The following is a 20,766-nucleotide window of genomic DNA, read 5'->3' as shown; positions in this document are numbered from 1 at the left end:
CTGTTTTAACAGGCTGAACTTGTCAAGAAGGCCCAAGTGAGGGTGAGAGTCAGAACCCATTGCTTGAGAAGGCTAGAAGTCAGCTCAACATCCTTATCAAAGGGTTCAGCCTGCTCCTACTGCAGCCAGAAAAGGAAACCTATCACTATAACATATTGCATCCTCTCCATATTGCATGTCTAAATGCAACTACAGTGCAGCCTGAGGATGGCACTGAGTGTGCCTTGCCTAGACAGCTTCCCCTCACCCATGCAAGGGCTCACATCAGGCCATGGCATTCCTCATTTTAGGACTCTGATCCCTCTGATTTGTGTTTTGGTTACAAACCACTATTGACAGCTGGCAGCCAAGACTCCCATGTGCATGTAAGTCATACAAAAACAATAAGCAGTCTCCAAAAGGTGTGCTAAGTTTCTATACTTCAAGCTGCAGAACACCTGTACCTGCAAGAGGTCACAGGCTAGGTAGCTAAGGGACGAACAACGCAGCTGAATGGGAAGACTAATGCGCAGTTTCCCACGGCTGACATCAACTTGGGCAAACAAAAATTACCAGAGCCAAGTCACAACATTGCTTTGGTATACCCACAATCCAATATTTAATCTTTCAAGGATTCACCTTCCTCCACTCCCTTAATGCTGCTAGTGCCACTGTTTTCTAGGGAGTCATTGTTTCATGACTGCAACACAAGAATACCATGCACGTCCCATAAGAAGGAAGAAACAGTAACTAACTATTGGAAAACTTTAGCATGAAAACCGGTCTTGATCTAAGGATGTCAAACTACATGAAGTCCACTGCATTCTAGGCACATTTTGCAATTGTTCATTTATCCACATCATTAATAGTTTACCCATCATTTCAAGCTTAAAGTTGCTGACTTCTACTTACCATAACTTTCTCTCTTGCCTTAGTCTGAGCTACCTAGATTGCTTTTCCTTTGTGAGATATTTCACTATTCTAACTTCAGCTAAAACCATGATCCCCAAGCATATTTCATTATTTAAATTGCATCAGATTTGTCCTCAATATAGAAAACTTCAGAGTCTTACTGAGAAAGCCATGTTTAGTTCATTATATTTTTAATAGCAATTACTAGGAAGCACAACAGATGGCTGAAAAGCAACTGTGGGTTTTTTGTTATCATGGGTAAATTCAGCTGCATGAATAAGATAGAAACCAAGTTCTGGCTTATTTCAGAGAATCCTCCTTCATAATTCTCCCTGCAGGATATGGAATGGCTACAAACAGGACAAATTCAGTGCCTGACAAGAGCATTAGATTAGAAAACGTTACTGACTCCATATCCCCATGCACAGCATAGTGTTATAGTTGTGCTTTTTTTTTTTTTTAATACAGTGACCTTGTCTAGTCACCATTTGCCTTTCAAACTTTCTATTTAAGCTTTTGAATCATCAGTTGTGTCTTCATCAGACCAGTAGATGGGTTGCATTTTTCTTTAAATTAAAGTAATCACCATGGTCAACCTCGAAGCTTTACCCAAAGTGCAGTTTAACACAATTACACATGACTTGCCAGGTCTTAAAACCTCAGTGAAGGCAAAATGTTTAAGTCAATTTTCATCTCGAGAAATAGTCCTGGCGTACATGATGATTATCATGGCTTGTTAGACAAAAGGAACCCAATGATCTAAGTTGTTTTTGTACTTAGGATTTTACTCTTGAATCATTTTTCAGTGTTTCAAATACTCAGGAACACATCTAGCAGGCAACAGAATTGCTGCTTGAAACATTACAAAAGTCAAGGAAAAAGTTTTCATCTATTGCATTGTGTGATTTCTACAAGACAGCAGTGGAGCATTCACATCAATAGCACTGACTGAACACCTTTTGTAAATAAAAGGTAAAATTAAAAACAGCTATCATGTTATTCTTACAGACAATGTATAGTGGCTATTAGTGCTGAACCAGTCTGAGTGGCATACTGCAGATAATGAGGCCAAGCTCAATGTTATCAGCGTCTCAGTATTGCCTCACACTGGAAGTTACAGAAGGAGTAAGCATGTTAATGTAGTCACATATTTTTAAAATATGCCTTTTAAGTGTTCCTTGAGTCTAGTAGGCCTTAAGGAAATAGTCCTTGTAGAGAATATTCTGATCGTTATTTTGGGCGTTGATGTTACTAGGCAACATACATACCATCCTACACAGCTGGCTGTACCTGTCCAAGATCATGCAAAGAAGAATGACATTGCAAAACTGTAAGCAGAGCTGGATCAAGACTCTGAAGATGCTGGAGCAATGCAGCAAAATGCCTGTAAAAGTGTTATGTGACTGTCAGTTTGTGTGCACTAGGTAGAACTATAGGAAGCTTATGGACTTTTTAGTCTTCCACATCAATTTTTCTGGTAAATTTATACAAGAAAGACTGATTTTTCAGAGTGTCTCTTTTCACATGACTCTCTTTTTGGGCTGAAAAAAGATGCTAATAAATGACATTCAGGGAACCTCAATGAAGCAGGTAAGAAAAATTTTTCCTAGAACTTTTGCATCACTCTTGAGCGCAGATATTTTATGACCTGGTAAAGACAGACATCTGTGCTCCTTAACATTCAGCTTTAGAGAAAGTAAGGTCAATTCTTAACATTGAGAAGCGACATCCTAAGACAAAGAAGCAGCAAGTTGTTGTCATTATTAATATTATAATATTGTTATTATGTAATGTTACTGTTACAAAGTGCTTTATGTGAAAAGCAGAGACAGGACCAAAAGAGTTTATAACAAACTGTAGTGAGTATAGAGGATTCAATGACAATCACAGCAGATCCACACCCCTTTAGACAGGTCTCAACCTGATGTTGCACACCTGTGTTTAGCTATAGCATTTCAAACATCTCCTTACTGAAGTCTTAGAATTAGACCATCTATTCATAAGTCCATAAATCCTGTTGAATTCAGAGGAACCATTCCTGAAAGCAAAGTCAACTGTATTGTGAACATTAATAGAGTAAAAATCTATTTGCAAAAGTTGTTTTGATACAGATTTTTACGTGTGCTCTTCTACTAAGTCATGGTCCTAACAAATTTTGCAAAACGTTTATGTAATTGCTCATGAAAACAGAAATCTTCAACAAATATTTACCCTTTTTTTTGATAGAAAAATATTTGACCAGACTTCGAATTCAGAATTATGCTCCTCAGTCATTGTTTGAACTCCTAAAAGCATGAGTAAACTGACAGTTTTATGCCAGCCATCTCAAAACTGTTTTACACCAATCACCCATCATTCATGTTCATTCCTCTATCCTGTATGGTATCAATTTGTGGGTCACTGCATGACTCAAAACACAGCCACTACACAACGTCATGCACAAGTACTGGTGCAAGCACTTCTGATAAAGGTTTCAGTCTTCTCTGTCTAGGAATGATCCTGTAATGTAAGTAAAAATTTGCATGGATAAATACTAATAGAAAATGGTAAGATCCAAGGGTTGTCAGGGGGGTTGGTTGGTTGGTTGGGGGGAGGGGGATTTGCAGGTGTTTGCCAGCCTTTATTCTTGCAGAATAAAAGGTTGTGGCATTTTCCTGTTTCTGCCATGCTTGTGCTTATATCCTACACCAAGTGCAGGCTGAAAGTCAGCTGGGCTGTGTCAAACCCTAAGCTGGTATCAATGCAGTGATTGATATTTGTCCCAACTTAGGATCTGGCCCCTTACATGCTGTCAAAAGGGGAAGGCTGTAGAAAGTGATTTCCACAGAATGAGGTTCTGTGTACATTTCCTGCCATTCTTTATCTCTAGTTTTCCATTAGTCTATTTCATAATTTTATGAAATATCACTCCAATTATATTTGTTTTTACAGTTATATAATTCCCCACACCCTCCCCCAGCCCTGATTCCACTACTGCTAAAGAGTCAACTATAAATAGACTCTATAAACTCTAGGAACAATTTTTTAGCTTTCAGGTACTAAGGAACTACATTTCCTTTGATTGCACAGTAACTACATGGGCTGCCAATTGAACAGTGTAAAAAAAGAGAAAACCAACTGCAGACAAATATAGTTTTTTGAATCTTCTCCTATTGATACAGCAGCACTATGTCACAACAGTAACTAGTCCAGATTTGCACACTCCAGTAGCATAGGTGCCAACTGTTACTGCTATGCAGATTATCAGATCCATCAAAATAGTAAAATGCAATATGCTAAAAGGATATTTACCTCAAGTTTCATACACCAAGAAGTCAATGTCTCACTCCTGCAAACTCCATGTCTTCTGCAAGGCTCCATAAACAATCAAAGACCCAACAGCATCAACTATTTATACAACAGAGCCCTTTTTTTTTTTTTTTGGATTCATGTTCTAGATGGAACTATGGCCTGAAAAGAGACTGATATCTCTGTCCACTATATCCTTTAACTACAGCTTTAATGATTTTTAAAATTATTGTTATTTTGCAAAGTCTTTTGTAAAGACTATGCTAAGTGCATTAATTTTAGGAGCCTTTAGGATTTCAGCCCCTTTAAATGCACAAATAGTTTTCCAAATTTTCTGACCTAGCCAACATTCAACCCATGAATTTCAGAGAAATAGGAAACAAGACACACCAAATCAAGATTAGAATTTGACATGATATTCAGAAGGGCTGCAGAGCTAAATTCTAGGTTAAAGAGAACTGGCAATTACTTTATGCCAAATTCATCACTAGAATAAACAGATGCAATTTCCAAATTTATGCCAAGTTGCAGCCACTTATTCTGAGAACATGACCTTTTTCATTCCAGTTATTCCTACCTCCCCCTGCCCCCAATCCCTTCTTTATTTTGGCACACAGCCCAAGACTGCATGCACCAGTTATGTTTTTATAATACTCCAGTCTCAGTTTCCATTAATAGGTAAGAACAGCCAAAACGCACATTACAGGGCCCTTATAAATAGTTAAAATCTAAACAACACTCCTCAAAGAAGAACAGACTGAAAATGGCAGCAAGATGCTAGACCTTACAAGTTGTAAAAATGCTGAAAATGGAGGAATCAAACATAGTTTGGTTGAGGAATCAGGGTGCACAAGACAGTACTGCTTCAAATGTGATTCTGCATTGATCATTAGCAATGAGCATATGTATTATATTTTGCTCAAGCACAATGCACTGAGAAGTTGTAAATAACATATTAAATAGCAGGCTAGAGATTAAAGAGGGACTCAGCTATTACTACAGGGAGACCTCAACAATCCACAGATGACTCATGTAGATGTCTAGGTATCCAAAGGCCTAAAGTGTAAGCAAACCAAGAGGTCAACAATGTAGGCTTTTCTATTAATCTCATGGAGGCTTTAAAAGCTACCTGGAGTAGCCAGGCCTGGCTGTGTAGCCATCATTTAAAGATTTTGCTGTTTCTTGTCATACCAAGCCTCAGCTTTCTCCAAGACAAAAGTGCTGAATATAACTTTGAACGAAGTTACAGCTAAGGATGTTTGTTGCTTGACTTTTAGCCCACTTAAAGACTTGATCAAAATCCTTGTCTTTTATCCCTTCACTTTCAGTTGAACAAGGATTTAACATTTTCTCTTGCAGTAAATCACTTCAAAGTCATTTTAGTTTTACATCCTAGCAGCTCAATAATATCTCTATTTCAAGATTTTAGCTCAAGAAGTATTTGTCTCTGAAGACAAAAGACCAGGCAACAGAGAGTTACAGAGTAGCCTTTCATCAACCTAATCATGATCCACCTGGTGGATATAAATGTGGTTTGGATATGAATGCAGACTTCAATTTCACCAACATGTCTGTCTGTGTACTGTAATGGCAGCCTCTCTCAAAAGCTGCAGATGTCTGATTTGCGGATGCACTGAGCTGAACAAACCCAGGGTGAGAGCAATGGGAAGACACCAAGATTTAAAATACTGTCCTAGAAACAGAAGGTCCACATGCTGTCAACTACGATTTCAATCAGCTAATTGTTATTGCATAGAGGGTCATTCAAGATCCAGTTTAGGAGTTGAATTGTGGAAGCTGGTGAATTCAGCTATTTAAATTCAGCTTTTAGAGAGAGAACAGTATATATAGGAGTATAACTGCAAGGTTATACTTGAAATTGTTATTCTTAAAGTTGTTCTGTGACTGCCAAAGTCATCTGGATGCAAATACTAAATTGCAGCCTATTATTCTCTACATAATACTTGCAACATCAGGACTTGGAGTGATCCCTTGTATGGAGTGATCCATACAGCTGGAACAACCAGAGCAATCACACAGTTAAACATAAAGAACCTGTTTCCAGTGTCAATGGAAGATAGGAGGACAAAAAAAGAAACCATGTCATATAGCTATTGTTACAGCTGATATGACATATAAAGGCTTAGAGATATCAAGATGTCATGGTCTCTGTTTTTCAGCAAGTTTCAGTTCTAGTTTCAGAAGTTTCTATGGCAACTGAATTGTTAATCCACATGGTTTATATTCCAATTCATGCTACAGATCACATTTGACAAATGCCATAAACTATCAATTTATGGCTAATTGATTTCGTGTTGGGGGATATAAAGTCTCATTTGCTGGGTTGCAGTGATTATGTTGGTTTTGTATTTTCACACATTGCTTCTTTTAATCACAAAGATGAAAATCCAAATATTTTAAGCAGAACATTATTAATGCATTAAACTACAATTTAAAAGAAGCAAACAGGCTCAATATTTGTAATATTGAGTGCCTAGAGTGCCCCTTCTGTTACTTTCCCCACAAATTTCTTCTTGCACAGACATTAGTGGGCAGGACTTGTCTGCACCTCACAACAACTGCTGAAGCTCCAGCTTACTGCCAGCAATATTATGGATTGTAGTAGCAAGGGACAGAGAATAGAACAGCAAAGGATCCTCTTAAGTTATATTTTACAAAAAGTGTACTCTCTTTAATGAGTATGGTTATTTCTCCCCATTCAAATATTTTTATCTGCTTCCCACTATAAATTATTGTGAACTGTTAAAACTCTACAGTTTTAACATTCAAAAATACTATAATCAATTTCATAGGACTGCTTAAATTAAAAGTAAAGTGAATTTGAATTTGAAAAAACAATATTTAACAGTTTTGACTATTTAGCAGTCTTAAAATTAGAACTTGTTCCATTTTTCCAATAATTAATATTTGTATCATAATTATAGTTTGTCTATCATTTCAGTAATCCTTAAAGAGCTTAGCTGCAAATAGAGAGTCCTTATCCAATGTACAAGAATGTTTCCAACCAGCGGAAAATATTCAAAATCCCTTCAGATACAGAGTTTAAAAGATCCCCATGGATTTGGGGGGAAATAGGGGGATGAAGACAACACACATAAACGACTACCAGATACTCAAAGTCTGCGAAATGAAGTAGAATTTGAGATCACAGTCCAATGCCTTCAGAGAGACTCCAACATTCAGAAAGTATTTAGGGTATTAGCATTTGGTACTCACATCATTCCAAAACTTATACAAGGTCTGTCTCTCGAAATGTTCTCAGCTCAACTTTGGAGGGAGAAATTTCATTTTCTAGTTCTATTACTTAACCCTGAACCTCTTCCTCAGGCCACTTATCAGCATCATACCAACATGTCCCCCAGAGGTAAAGTTTTCCTCTGTGACAGCCTCTGGATCCAGCCAAGGATTTCCACAAGACCTCTACCTAGAAACTCTGGTCCAGTCATATGAGTTACTGCAAAACCATGCCTCCAACAAACCCTGTTATCCTGGACATAATATCAGCTTAAAGATTTAAGATTTTTAGTGTCTACCTGCTGTTTACATTCTCATTAAAGAGCCTTTTCAGAAGTTTGTACACAGTATGTAATTTCTTTCTCTGGGTCACAAGTACAAAACATGATACTGCCCTGACCTGTAATTTCAATGGAAAAGTCTCAATTATATCCATGATTTATTACCCCCACACAACTTCTACTATTTTAGGTGTAATCTTCAGAAAACAAAAGAGGAATACCGGAACCTAGAAGTTCTGTTAAGATCAAACATAAACCTTTTCGGTGAAAACCCACACCAAGAAGAGTGTGTGTTCAATAACTGTATTTCCTAGTGTTTTTCTGCAGAGTTCAAGCTCCTGAACAGCTAAGTCATTAATTTAGCATGTGAATAAGAAATATCCCTTAAAATACAGGGCTTTTCATCCCCAGGCAAGCTTAAAGCCATGGGGATCCATTGTGAAGTCTGTTCAAAACAGTAGCTAAGTTTCTGGGACAGTTCTATTTCGTGGAGTGGAAACTACATTAACAAATCCAAGGTTCAGTACTTCTGTTCCTTCCTAGTCTGCCACAGTTCTTTTAGTTCAGTGCCTTTCCAATATCAACTACAATATCCTTCCAAAAGCAATACTTCTGTGCTCAGATTTTTTTCATGCAATATCAGTCCTTTACATACCAAAACCTAAGAATTTAAGTCACACTGCAGAAATGGAAAAAATGTTCTGAAGAATTGGAGGCAGAAAAAAAAAGAAAAAAGATTCCACAGATAGCTTTTCAACAGAGCTATAGAATTTGCAAATCAATTTTGTTGTGTCAGCCACTAATCTGTGCTTTTATATTCTGATATCATTCTACAGTTGCCAGCAGATTTAGCAAGACAATGCTTCACCACCTGATCAACTGCATTAGAAAACTAATGGCATTTATAATTTAAAATGGACAGTGAATTCCTTAGCCTTGGTATAATTTTGGATGTTTCTCAGCAAATATTTTCAGTTGATATTTCCTCTCCTCAATTTCCTTCTCCACATACAACTACCCATTGAGGACAAGTATTTGACCCTTGAATGAAAAAGAAAACTGGCAGTTTAGGGCTCTGTAGACTCTCTGTTCAATCTGTGAAAAATACTTGAAAGCCTAATAACAGTAGAAATCATGAAACAGAAGGTCTTCTCTATTATAGGGGAACCAGGCAATTTTGTGCTCACCAGTAGTTGAAATACATGCTGTATGACAAGTTTAGAAGCATAATTTCTGGGAATTGGAGGAGATTTTAAATCTCAGTAACTAGCTGTAGTAAGTGTTCTCAATAGTCCCAAATACTTCTTCTTCTAAAAAGGGAAAGGTGGAGAATAAAAAAAAAAAAAATCACAAGTGGTGTGACTTTTTCTAAAAGAATTCAACAGACTTCTGCAAAGCATTAAATAAGAAATAAACAAACTTGTAGGGACCCTAGTAGCCCATAAGTAGAATCATCACTATTCTGGATTTTCCTTAAATTGTAGTACCTGAGTATCATATTATCCTCTACATGTACAATCAATCCAATCCAAGGTGTGACATAACTACAAAGAACACAGCACCTTTCCAAATTTCAGACTATGCTAAGCGTGCATAGTCGTCTATAAGGCAATGTCATTCAGCATTCAGTGTTTAGTCTTTATTTTTGCATTTCTTTCTCATTTTTTTCCAGCTGACCTCTTGGGATAATGTTGGTGTAGGGAAGTTTAAAGGTAAAAGAAATAAAAAGGAAAAGCAAGAACAAAATACCATGTAAGCTACTTCAGTCATATGTCTTTCACTCACATTGCGAATTTGGGCAACTCAAGATCTTTCTTAAGGTCATGCCACTATCAACTACCCTAGATAACCTTCTCCTTCACACTGGGCCTGCAGAAGGGTAGTGCAGACACGTACTGCTGCCAGACTGATTTCCAGCTCCTTTTGGGCAGTAGGTCCATGTCACTGAAACAGTCTTCCTGGAAGACTTTGGAAAAATCTGATGATCGCTTACTCAATGTGCTGCTCTGGGTTTGCTGTGATGCTTCCTGAAGTCTTCTGTAAAAGCAGCTCCCTCCAACAAAACACACACTACTTTCTCCAAAACAAAGATCAGCTCAGAAGCAACTGATGTCTCTTGTGGTCTGCATGGATACTCCCTTAAAAATGCATGGAGGGGAGGCACTTCTAGATCTCTAGCTACTGCCCTTTGACTTTAGTTATAGCAACTGCTCTTAATATACACTTCAGACTGCTCTGCAGTCCCAGGAATGCCCATCTGAGCAGCCTGGCCTGAGCCAGCATTCCTGGTATGCTAGCCAAAACCACAATACTTACAGATTATTCTCTCAACTGCCTGGAGGAACATATCTTCTTCTAGCAGAATGCAAATGAATTAACAGTTTAGAAAATGCTACATCGAACAAAAGGAATCAAACACTGGAAAGTTAACAATATAGGCTATCAGGTTTCCAGGAAGCAGCAGAGAACATGCTGGTTTTGTGCCCTGTACTACACTGTGCTACCAGAACAAACCAGTTAGTGACATAAAGAAGTTAATAGCAGAGATGGGGCCACATGAGGAAACCAAGTCCTTGGGTTCTTCTGACCCAAGGCAGTTTTCTACACTGTCCATTGCAAATTGTGAATGTCAGAGCAATACTGACACAAACACAAGCTCACAGAGCACGTTACCTGCTTAGGCCTTGCTTTTAATGGCCAATTTAATCACATCATTCATGACACCAGCAAAAGATTTTGTAACACTGTACAAGCTTCTCTCTGCTACTACAAAAATACTTGCTGTAAATGGTAAAATGGTCTTGTAACTTCAAACTTGATCATTTGTATTTGCTCATTAGGTGCCTTTTTGGGACAAAATTCTGTTGTTTAATTAACAGAGCCTGTGTGAGGGTAATTGCTACACCCATCACTTCTCTAACAATAATCAGTCTTCAGAGTTTATACAGCAAACATGGATCATATGAGCCTAGCTAGACATTTTTCATTTACTTTTGGTAGGAGTTAACAGCACAGATTAATTTTTTTGACAAGCAGGTGAGTATGCTTGCTGTTATTTAACACTAATTACCAGCCATCAAGAGAATAGATTACTTTTTATTTTCAGCCATAGTCTCCAATCCTGAACCAAAATTCTCATAATGGAGTGGTTAAGGGACACCAGATTTACGAGAACATTAGGCTGTGAGCTATATATTTAGACTGGCATTTATGACATGCTGTCCCCCACAACTGTGAGGCAAAAAAACCAGGAACAAGGACTAAACACATGCAGAGAATTGTCAAAAAAAGAATGAACTTGGCTAACGGGGGGGAGTTTTTTATCTGTTGTCCTCTCATTTCTTCTAATGGCAACAAAGCTTTCCTTGTTTTCTGAAAGTTATCAATGGAGCTAAAAGGTAGTGCATGCTTTTAAAAGGTGAATAAACACTGAAAACCATCTTCTTTCTGCTTGTATGTTATCTCATGGAATCAGCTTGTGCACAGGTCTTCCATGTCATAGGAATCATCAAACTACTGCCTATCTGGGCACACTGTTACCTTTACTGCAAATGCAGCATGGAAAAACTTATAGAATCATAGAATCAAAAAGATTGGAGAACACATCTAAGATATCTAGTCCAACTGTTAGCCCAGCACCACCCTGTTCAACACTAAACCATGTCCTCAAGTGCCACACCCACATGCCTTTTGAACGCTTCCCTGGGCAGCCTGTTCTGAGGTTTGACCACCCTTTAACTGAAAAATTTTTCCTAATATTGAATCCAAACCTTCCTTGGTGCACCTTGAGACCATTTCCTCTTGTCCTGTCACTTTTTACCCGGGAGAAGAGACCAACCCCCACCTCACTACAATCTCCTTTCAGTTAGCTGTAGAGAGTGATAATGTCTCCAGGCTAAACAGCCCCAGCTCTCTCAGCTGCTCCTCATAAGACTTGTGCTCCAGACCCTTCACCAGCTCAGTATAACCTTCATCAGAAACGGAGAGATTGCCACCAAGTGGATCTCCAGCCCCACTGGTTGTCAGTTATTCCAATAAAGTTAACTCCTGGTCCTATTGTAAGCCAGGGTACCAAAAAGTCATTCTGTAATTCTCAAACATCCAAAATGTTTGCCATGGCCCACTGCATTGCGTGTTTTAACATTAACTGGTTGGAAGAAAGATTTACTAGAGTTTAGCAGTGTAATCCGCTATATTTAGTGTTTCCAGAGTCATAGCTAGAGAGGTTTTAGGTACATAATGATGAAAATAAAACATGAATGTCTGTGGGGGGAAAATGAGATGGTAATTGGGGAGGAAAGCAAAAGACATTTTAATACTTTAGCAATAAACTTCAGAACTCTAAAAAATGATGATACATAAAAATGCATTCTTTCAAGATCATTTTATTTCACTACAAGAGAATAACACCACTCCTTATGTGCAAAGAATAAGGACTTGCATCTCAAGACAAAGCTGGATGCTTTAAATTTGAACCCTTGCTAGGAATGGATTCACAGCTCAGAGAGCTCTCAAGTTGGAACTTACCAGTTTGTGCCTCTTTTGGAAAATATTCTGCACTGCCAAAAGAGAAAGGTCAACCTCTACTACCACAAACTGCATGACAGTATTACACAGTATTATCTTTCACTTGCCCATCTCAAACCATCTTCTCTGTCTTCCAGGAGACCTGTATTTACTGATCAAATATTCAAGTAGTTTTGACAAATTTAGGACTCATGACTTGAACTGAACTTTACCAGTACTTACCCTAAGGGAAGATTAAATGAGGAATAAAGGGAAGGACCAGACTCTTAAGTTTGCGCTCTTGTGTGTTCTACAGTGCACTTCTTTAGTAGCTTTCCATTCTATGGCTATTGCTTTGTTTTCCTAAATAATTTTGTGCCCAGCAGTTTACACCTTACTGTGCAGTTCATGCCCAACCAGCTTTGCAGTGCCTATTGAAGATACTCCACATCTCACCAAAACTGACTATGGGCTCCTTCAAACAGAGACCACGACAGAGAATGTTTACCCAAACCCCTCTCTAGGCACTTGCTTTAGCACACAGACAATTGCCTAGAAACTCATCTTTGGGGATGAGTCTAGTACAGAATCACTCACTGTATAACATTTTATAACATATATATTATTTTTCAAAAGTTATACTGAACTGATTTTTGAAAGAACTCCCATCAATACATTGTGAATCAGTAGACACAGGGAATCCACATGCCAAATTTGCCCTTTTGATCATATGTTAAACTCAACAAAGAGGATCTAAAATTCCAAAGTGATTTCCAACTTTGAAAAGTAATTTGATCCCAAAGACACAAATCCAAGATTCCCAAGGGCTATGTGGTATAAATGCTGTGTTTTTTCAGCTGGAGATGGTATTGAGGTACTTTAATTTCATCAGTTATCTTTTAGATAAATATATAATGCTAGATATATACAATGTCAAAACAGAACATTATATTCCATGTAATAGTTATTTTTTGGAAGCCTGTTAAATCATGCCAGTAAAAATTACATTTCCAGAATATTGCATTTGAGTTAGACCAGACAGGCTCTTCTTTTTTTTTTTCTTTTTTTTTTTTTTTTTTTTTTTTTTTTAACTTGTTAATCCAACAGAGTACTCAATGAAGAAGCACACACTAGAGAAAACATCCTTCTTCCCACCCTTCAAAATAAGATTGGCAGAAAAAAAACAAAGCCAAACCAAACCAAACCAACAAACAAAAAAAACCACCAAAAAGCCACTGGAACACCATAATAGTATTTAGCTGATCTCAAGAGTAGCATGAAATAGTGCTTTGTTTTACAGCAACACTTCATTTAGGATATGCTTCCTATGAGTGCCAACTCTGAACATTCTGCTTGGCTTGGATATTGAGCCAGTGGCCACAGACTTAAGATCACTATATTGGTGACAACACTGGTGTGCTTAAGGGTCACAAGGGGTCCTCTGAGCCTGATGAATAGAAAAGTCACTATCCTATGAGCATATAATTTTATATACAACGGGGAGAAGAAACTATTTGTCACATTTCATAGGCAGGAAATAAAAACACACAGTTACAACACAGTCACAAGAAGTTGGTGGTTGGCTCTAAATATTTAAACTAACACAACTGTTCATATTATTTTGCTGGACTCTTCCTTTCTCCAGTCTAACAGTACCTGGAAACAGAACAACCTCTCTATAGAGATAACAAGACAAACTCAGCAGTTCAGATACCATAGTTAAACTAGTAATAAGCATCAGAACCACCTTCTGTGACCATGATTTGAAGGAATGTAAAGATGATTCAGCCTAAGTTTAAGCTTCCAAACACTTTTTCTTACAAATGTAAGATTCAGACTGAAGGAAAAAAAAGATGGTTTATAAGCCTGCAGAATTTTCTGAGGAGCAGCAAGAATTCTGATAAAGGATTTAGCAAATAGATACACTAAGACCAACTTTGTGTTTCTAAGCTTTGTCAAGGATTGTCACATACCTCCATCTTGAAGCTTTGTATGCTTCCTTCTTCATAGATTCATCTTCTTGCTGTTTAAAAATTCCCAACAGCAATGGAAACTGGATCTTGCTGTTCATCCAGACTCCAACATAAGCAGTCTTGCTTACACGTTCTTTCATCTCTTTTCTTACTCTCTTGCTTTTTCCTCAACACCTGGGTCTCTAATGAAACCAAAAAGAAAGCTTTTTCACCAGATATATTCAGACCTTTCACAGCCAAATCCCCAGAATGCTTCATTTTGATGTCAACATGAGCACCACCACTGCTACCTCAGTTATCCATTAGATTGGGAACACTCCAATTCCCAGTTTGCTCCTAGCCCCCAGCTCTCCAGGAAACCGTTTTGTCCCTTCTCCAAAATAAAAAGAGAAATGGAATCTAAATTACAATATAACTCTTCAAATCAATGGCATCGTACATATGAAGTTAGCAGACTCCAACATCCTACCTTTCTACTGTCACAGCTGTGTCCTCTGCTGTAAAAGCCCTCACATATTGATTTTCTGCAGTGCCCAGGACCATCTCAAACAAAACTGAGGTTGACTCTTGGTCTCAAACATCTGGTGATGTTTTGTAGATCTGTCTATTTCTAACAGTGCCTGCTACAGCTAAAACCAAAAATGTGGATAAACAGCACAGCCTCACGCATTTTATAAAACACCCTTTATAAGGTTCTTCATAAGCTGTGCATCAAACCTCTCAGCACTGCTGGCTCATCATTACTCCTGCCAGCTCTGCCCTGCAACTGTCTGCTGCAAGTGTCCCTTCTTGTGGGATCTCAACAGTGCCACACACAATGGTGTTCCACGGCGCTTTGTGGAAGAGATTAGAAGCCACTCCCATTGCCCCCCTGACACATAGAGAAGGCAGCTGGAGTTCATCAAAGTGGAGGCAAAAGGTTTGGTCTCCTTAGGGAGTTGAAAACATCAAAATCACCTATGGGAAATGCTTTGAATGCCTGCACGCTTGTGTTGCATATCAGATCAGGAACTGTGCTCCTGGAATTGGTTCCCTTCCTCTGGAGCCCAGGAGAACCACCTAGAGATGTTTGGATTGAGGGTGGATCTATCAATTCTTCAGATGTTCATGGAGCCAGTCCTCAAGCTGCATCCCTCAGTTTGAAAAGGCCACAGATGACATACAGCAGAATGTGTTATTTCCCGTTTGTTTTGGTACTTTAGACAACAATTTTTTTATTCCTTTGGGAAGATGCCCTCATGGTGAAGAGTTATCTTCCCATCCCTTGCAAAAGTCAGGAAGGAATTGCAAGTATACATTACTGGAAACAAGAGTGCTGGCCTGTAAGCCAACACCAACCAAACATGGCAGTTCATACTGACTTGCTCTGCACAGAGTTGTCAGATGTGAGAAACCCCAAGAAAGAAAGTCACTTGCCCAAATAGAGTTTTCAAAATTACTATAATACAAGTCATCAACCTCATTCAGTTACATGGACAGACAGCTAGAGAGCTCTTATATGACCCTCATTATTTTCCTGCTACAAATAATAGGGATTTCAAATCCCACCACAAGACATACAGCATAAAGGAAGGTGAACTCCTTTCTATCCTCTCTATAGGACAGAAATACCACTGTAGTATATCAGCAAAACTGAAAACAGGAAATGTCAGTAAAACAGAGGATGCAACACAAACAATGCTATTAAAAAAAAAAAAAAAAAGTGCCAAAGCCTGCAAGACAAGTTCTTCCTAAGTAAGAAACAGCTTTTTTATTCCACATAATGCCACTTAAGGCTGACTTATCCTGATGCTGTATCCACATTGTAAGCACATCCTGCCTTGCTATGAGCTGCAGTAGCAAAGCAACCCTTTTATTTGCTTATGCATCAGTGTCCTCACCCTCCTCACTCCCAACCCCCACACCAAAAGCAGAGAGTAGAACAGGATCACAGACCCCTGATACAAGTATGCATCCCAGGTCAGGGGCCTTGCTGTATTTAATTCTTCTCTGTGCTAAATTTCAATCCAGTCTCAGGACTAAGAAACCCAAGAACCTCTTCAGGCAAAAACATCCTTTTACAGTTCTATGTACACACAATACTTCTGTTTTGCCAGTTGCTAGAGGACCACACAGAAGGTAGGACCTCACTGGTCAAAAATTAAAAAGAAATCAAATTTGTTCAAGCCCTATCTGATTTTTAGTCTAGTCTGACTAGTCTAGTAATCTAGTGCACTAACCAGGACTATAGGCAGTAAGGGCCCCTAGACTTCTTTTCCAAGGTAACCTAGAATGTAGGGAACTCATTGCAAAGGATGACTTTCTGGGCTTCCAGTACTCTGCCTCACAAAGCAGAAACTCTGGGCTGGAAACCTCAAGGCTTCCCAGTTCTAATCAGATGTTCTGCCTTGCTCAACACTTCATTGTGTAATAAACAAACACATGATTTCATGTAGCAATTGCCATTTCCAAGGGGATATGTAAGAATTCCTGGTTTGCAGATTACTGCAAACACTGGTTTTATTCTGAATTGGGATAAACTTGAGCTAAGACTTCCTATGAGCCAGAAATACTTCAAGTTAATAATGATCAAGAATAAACATTGCTTGTAATTTGGTTTCTTAGAATATCAGTAAGTGTTTGGGGCAATGCAAATGGCTTCTTAAGGGTACCACTTAAAAACCCTACAAGCACACCAAGGAAGTTAACCACAGAAATTTAGATTTTGTTCAACTGAAGTGTTTCATAATGCCAGAGATGAACCAAAGAGAAAAATCATTACAAATGATACAGACGTTATTTAAAAGATGGCTTGCTGGGCCAATACAGAATGAACAATACAATCTGAGGCCAAACCAGACTGGAAAAAAAAGTCCTTCGTTACCTGCTCCTTGAGCCACCTAACTCTTTCATGGCATTTTCTAGCCAATAATCAGCATATCTTCCTTGTTGTGACTTTGTCTGTGCTTATAGAGAGACAACTGGTTTCAGATTAGGCTTAGTCCCTCTGTGAAGACACAGTTCCTTATAGTTACACTAAAGCAAGCACATCTAGCTTCTGCTAGATGGAACCTGAATAGCATATTTGTGTCCTAGACCCCTCACTGTTAAATGCAGAGTCTTATCCCAACTTGTAGCAGCTCTTTAAAATCAGGTATTGGAGGTTTATTCTCACTTTCACAGAGCCTGAACAACTCTTGATATATAGCATGTCATCTACTGCATCCCACAGCAGGTTGCTATGGTTTCATTAACTTGAAGCTGAGGCCAATATCCCAGCAACCCACTGAGGCTTCTTTAAATATAGGATGAAGAAAACCTCTTCTTCTACCAGCCCTCACAAGGTCTGGAGCAGTGAGGAAATCAAAGCCCAAACATCTCCCAAAAGTAGCCATATGAAGATATATAAACCAAGCAGTTGTGGTTTTGTTCAAGATGTGGCCAAACTGAATCCCAGGAATCCTAGGAAATACTGGGAAAGAGATTTTTGTGGCAGAGCTCTTTCCCAGCATGCATTCTTGGTAACACAGTGCTGGCACATATTTAGTACAAGGTCAGACTCCTAGGGAGAAGCAGATGCTCTTAGTCAAGTCGAGATTTTCAGTGGCTGCCCCTACATCCTAACTTCCCGAAAGCTTTCCCTGTTATCACCATGTTCATATCACCTCATTAGAGTAACATCAGGATAAAAATTCACCAAGACTGTGACAAGCCCAGGTAAGTGCTTTTGGAATCCCCAAGAAAAGATATTGAATAAATGTGAACCAACGCCTTCCAAAGGATATCTCCTGTTCATCATGAGTACTTTGTGGCCACTAATGTAACTTAGTTTGCTATATATCACATTACAGCGTGCTTCTGAGAACTCCAGGCATGCATCAAAGGCAATGAGATAAGAATCTGTCCCAACCTCTTACTGCAGCACAACCAGCATTTATTTAACTTTTCCCTTGAGCACTGACGCTTGGTATTTCTTGACTTGAACAAAGCCACCGAGACTGACTGTTACCAGAAGAGCAACAAATAGCTGCTTTTATCCTGGTGATATCTGTGATTACAGTCTGACTTAAGAACCCAGGAACCCTGGTTATGGATCAGGCATCTCTGTACCCCAGGAAAACTGTTTAGCTTCTTTGTCCTCACCTCCTCCCTCTGTCAGCACCTGGAGAACGACTTAAGCTGCAGTTTCACAGAAACTGTCATAGAACAGCATTGTCAGGCTGTACTTTCACAACAACTGGAATCAATCCAAACTGCTGGCCACCACAGTCCTGCTCTGTCCTTGCCTCAGAGTCCCATACCCGTTCTTTCCACTAACAGAAATTACACTAAGAAAGTTACTAACTTTCTCACCAGATGTGAGAGCAAACGCAGCACTATATGAGGACAGATAAGGCCAGAACCAGCAAGTGGAAAGGAATGTGTGGCCAATTAGATCAACCTCAGCCACCACAGGAGCACTGATTTTGCAATTCTTGAATCTCACTAGCATCTGAAACTTTTTTTCAAGCACAAGTACTAGATGGTGTGAATGGAAGGCCACAGCAAAGCCTCTTGATCAAAGAGTTTTCACTATTCAAGCCTAACAGAGTCTGTCAGGAAAGAACAAAATTAGGCTCCTCTGCCATTACGAACAGAAGCAGCTCTGTTGTTGACCATGGCAGTACTCACAGCAAGACATGGATTCAGCCCCAGAAGCTGAAGTGAGATGACAAGCTGATGAGATAGGTCCTCTAGTTGGCAGAGCACTACAACAGAAGGGATGCAGCTTGCCCACACAGCAAGTCAGAAGCAGAACTAGGTAGCTGCCCTTCCCTTTTCCTATATACTCTTTTAACAATTTTAGCCATTCAGTCTACTGCTTTCTAGGCTAAGCATCTGTTAGAGCTTATTTTGGCTCTGCTTCAGGTCGCAGTCTTGTTCTTGGGAAGGTATTTTGCCAAATGAAATAACAACCTTTTGGCTCCAGTGCTTGTGAGTAGATATTTAAAATATTGTTTTTGTCAAGGACAACTTCTTCTGATGGACTGCAAAAGTGCCAAATTCAACTTGATACATTATTACAATCCCTGGAAGCTCTGGTTTGTATTTGATTAAAAGGCAATGGAAACCAAAGATTACATTTTAATGGAACAGTCTTTAAGCCTTTGCAAAAGTTATACCCAAAACTTAGAAGAGCTTCTCCTGTGGTGACACAAACTAGACATACCATTTAAAACAATTAAGCACCATATTCTATTTGCACAGCATGTGTCCCGCAATTTGACTTCAGCTGACCAAACAAATGTATTCAGTAACAATTAGGATACAATAAAATCAGTACAGTTTTGAACCCATGGTCAGAATTATGTCTCAGGAAAGGCCTGCTATTACACAGGAAATACATTTCTAGTTCCCATACTGAACAAAGATGATAAAGACTGAACACTACCTTACCTAAGCCATGGTAGATACTGGACTGTGCTATAAGTCATATCTATGCAGGCAGTTATATTTGCTCAAGCACCTCAGTTGCAACAGAATACTGAAATACAATTTTCAGCTGTAGGGATACTACTCCAATGCTATCAAAACACAATACAACAGCAGAGGACTGCCATGAGAAAGCAGACTGAAAAAAAAGCATACTAAGGTTTTCAAGGAAAATGAAAAAAGAGAACCAAGAAGTGTTCCAGCCTAAAACAGGTTTCTGCAAAACTCTGGCTAGCATGTGGTCTCATTACATTTGGAGAGTTCTGTTATAGGATTCAGTCACCCAAGAGTAACAAGTATATCAAGGTGAAGCTTTGCTAACTTTTTATAGCCAACTATCTACAGCAGTTCTACAGTTCTTAACCAACAACTTATACATTTCTATGAGCCTTCGTATACATGTAAAAAAAGTACAAGGCTCCCATAGAAATGAGAAGTGTGTTCCACACATCATCTTTTTCCCCACAGCCCTCAGATTTACTGTAGGTGGTGGCATGACTGATCATCTGACTACCATCTGTCCAACATCTGCTTTTTAGGGAAACCACCTAGCAAATATAATTAGCTGGCTCTAGGCTACCATTATTCAAGATGAATACCCTGTTCTATATTGAAGCTATCACTAATGCTATTCCCTTAAAAAGATTCAGCATACTGACTCAGAGCCTGAGATCTCTGTTGGGGGTCTTGTTTGTTCCCATGTGCTTGTCCTTCTGTGAAGTTACATGCCTGCATTACAAACGTTGCCATACAGCAATAGCTGTGGTACCTGAGCAGGTCAGCTTGAGATGGGAAACAGATGAGCACAGAAATTAAGTAGCCCCACTGTGAAGGGTGTATTGGTCCAGGGAGGCTGCTGTGCTAACACAGCCTTAGAGCTTCTTGTACCTGTTCTATTTTGAGTGTGTCTGCATTGCAATGTATTTGCCAACATATTTTTTAACATATATAATGCAAACATATGTATGTTTGTGTTTCCATTATTATTATCTTCTTGACAGTGATGCTGTATTGCTTTCAGCTTTCAACACTCAAATATCCTAATGTTCCCCAAAACTGCAAGAGTAGACCACAGTAGCTTGTCAGAAAAAAAAAAAAAAAAAAAGGAAAAAAAAAAGAAA

General features: G+C 38.8%; 1 protein-coding gene across 3 annotated transcripts in view; it reads right to left on the bottom strand.

Moving 5' to 3' along the window:
- The window catches only part of SORBS1 (sorbin and SH3 domain containing 1), a 238,672-nt gene that overhangs the window by 197,854 nt on the left and 20,052 nt on the right, over window positions 1-20,766 (bottom strand). For all 3 annotated transcript variants that reach the window (XM_017806938.1, XM_017806937.1, XM_017806939.1), the window contains one exon: window positions 14,195-14,376. The gene's annotated coding sequence lies outside the window, so the exon portion shown is untranslated. The remainder of the gene's footprint in view (window positions 1-14,194; window positions 14,377-20,766) is intronic.

This window comes from Lepidothrix coronata, unplaced genomic scaffold (genome assembly GCF_001604755.1).
Source record: "Lepidothrix coronata isolate B3197 unplaced genomic scaffold, Lepidothrix_coronata-1.0 Scaffold17, whole genome shotgun sequence".
In the NCBI taxonomy this organism is placed as follows: Eukaryota; Metazoa; Chordata; class Aves; order Passeriformes; family Pipridae; genus Lepidothrix; species Lepidothrix coronata.
This window is presented reverse-complemented; position numbering and strand designations above follow the sequence as displayed.